The 2,485-nt window shown below is 50.8% G+C and overlaps 1 long non-coding RNA gene across 1 annotated transcript in view; it reads left to right on the top strand.

Annotated features, from left to right (window-relative positions):
• LOC147173044 (uncharacterized) overlaps positions 1-2,485 on the top strand; it is a 45,350-nt gene that overhangs the window by 27,839 nt on the left and 15,026 nt on the right. The gene's annotated exons all lie outside the window — the stretch shown is intronic.

Below are 2,485 nucleotides of genomic sequence, written 5' to 3'. Positions count from 1 at the left end.
TGCTGGGGGCGGCGGCGGCGCTGATGGCTTGGTGTCTCGCTCTTCCTCCCTCTCTTTCCTGCTCCGTCCCACGGAAAGGAGGGAGGGGCAAGACACCAGACACCTTAGAAAGTCAGAGGGTGGGATTTGGGGTGTGTTGATGATGAGGAGGATGATGAAGAGGAGGAGGAGGAGGAGGAGGAGGAGGAGGAGGAGATCTCATCAGTGGAAGTTCAGCTCAGCTCGGATGTTTGGCGCATGCACGGACAAACGATTGGAAACTGCAAAAAGTGGTCCTTCTTGTCTTGAGGTCTCGTCCCCGAACATGAACTCGAAAGTCTCGAGTCCAGTTTCAAGCTATTTGAGCAAAATGTTGACGTTGAACAAACGCGTGACTGACGCCGTTGAATATTTCGGCACTCAACATCTTCTCCATCAACGTCAGCTTTAGCGTCTCCACCTCGCCGTGAAGCGCAACGTAAAGCGCTGGCCATTGGAGCATTAACGCCGCCAACGCCGCCGCCGCCGCCGCCATCTCGTCAGTCCAGCACCCAAACCCTTGTCTCCATTAGTGGACAAAGGCGCCGTGGCCCCGCCCCCATGCCTCACCAGCGAGGTCGCCGTGTCCCGACCGCAATTACTGACCGTGTGCTCAAAAGGCATTTTCCGCTGCGGTCATCAGGATTATCTGCGGCCTTAATTACTCTTCCTCGGACCCTTTTTTTGTCTTCCTTGAGCTGAGCTCAGCAAAAGTGCTGCGGGACAAAAGCGCTTATTCACAGCAAAAGTGTTGCGAGCGCACGAGCACGGCGAAAGCGGCGGCGCTCGTCGGTCGCAGCTGGGAAAGCATCTTGACTGCAAAAAAGTTCATGACAATTCAAATGTGGAATTTCCAATCGTTGGACGTTTCCGTCGTTTTTGTTTTTGCGCTGAATGGCAAAATTCCCACGAGGTCAACGTTTCCAAGAACTTGTTCCGGTTTGTGAGTTGCAAGCGGCCGTCGCTCCAACTTTGACTTCCGGGACACAAAACGGTTGCTTTGCGTTGTTTTGCCAAAGTCAAACGTCTCATGTTGTAATAATAACTTTATACTTTATAACATCGTAACATGACACGACCGAGCCAATCCCTTTTGTCGTTATGAACGCTTTAGGGGAGGAGGAGCCTATTTGGAGTTTCCTGAACGATGATTTACATTACAACTATTTCCAACAATGACAAAAAACACAATTCTACTTAATGTTCCAAATGAGTTTCCATCCACTTTTTATGATCTTTTCAAGATCTATCGCCGGCGGCGTCGGCGATCGAACCCGCGCCGCATCCACGTCTTTACCAGGGAGCTCAGATTGGGGGCTGCCATCACAGCTCAGGACCTCATTTGCATCTCATTTGAATCGGAGGCAAAATGGCTGCCGTTGCATCTGGTAACGTAACTCGTCGTCGTCGGCGTCGTCGGCGCCGTCGGCGGCGTCGGTCACATACGAACATAACAAGCTGCGTTTTGCTTCCCATTTGTTGTTGTCAGTCAAATTCAACACATTCTATTTTGGTCCTGTGGGGACAAAAAGACAATTGGACATTTTCATGAATTTATAACCCCCTGAAAGGATGTATTAAAAAAAAATTATTTTTTTATTTTTTCATGTCTGGGCTAAAGCGGACCTTTTTTTTGTTTTCCTGTCAATCCAACAGTTTGTTTAGTGTTAGTTTGCGATGGCGGGCAACAAATGAGGCGAGCGTCAACCACGAGGAAATCTGCGATAACGCGGCTCGAGTCCGCATGTCAATGAGCGCGTCTGTTTCCTGCCGGTGGCGTTCCAGCAGCGTCTTTATCTTTGCGGTGACAGCGGCAGATTGATTGAAAAGCCGAGTGTCGCAATGACCCCGCCCCCCTCGCCCCCGCCGCCGACATCAACGGTCGTAATGCACGAGAACGCTAATCTGCTTAAATACGGCAGGAAAAATGAGGCCACTTTTATCAGCGGATCCAAATGAGCGTGAAATTGCATTTCCAAAACAATAACAGCAAAGAAGAAAGACAGAAACCAGCGCGACTTTTGATTTGCGCGCGTGCGCCCGCCGTTCAAAACGTCGATATTGTGCTGGAAGGTTGTGCTTTGGCGCCTCCCGCTTCTTGCGCCGACATCAATAACAAGCGCTTGTTAACGATATTGCAATGCGAGTTGCCGCTGGATTGGACCCGCTGTCGTCTCAAAGCAAACAAATCTGCCAAGCTGAAGTCAAACCTCCGCAAGGCGGTTTTGCTGTTGGCGGGAAAGGAAGCGCGCTGACCGAAGATCGGCGACCCGTTGGCGAGCGGCGCAAGCCGCGTCAACAAGAGCAAATGTTGACAAATGTGGCCCATTTTGAACGCAATAGGCTCCAAATAAGACTCCTGGGGTACCCCGGCGTTTGTTCATCTAAAACCTCTTTTGAGCAAAACTTTCTGACGACGCAAACTATTTGTATGCGCGGCGGGAATCGTGCGTTGCCGCTCGCTCAG

Source organism: Leptonotus elevatus, chromosome 6 (genome assembly GCF_054856555.1).
Source record: "Leptonotus elevatus isolate MCC_2025b chromosome 6, RoL_Lele_1.0, whole genome shotgun sequence".
Classification (NCBI taxonomy): domain Eukaryota; kingdom Metazoa; phylum Chordata; class Actinopteri; order Syngnathiformes; family Syngnathidae; genus Leptonotus; species Leptonotus elevatus.
The sequence above is the reverse complement of the archived record's forward strand: the minus strand, read 5'-3'. Positions and strand labels throughout refer to the sequence as shown.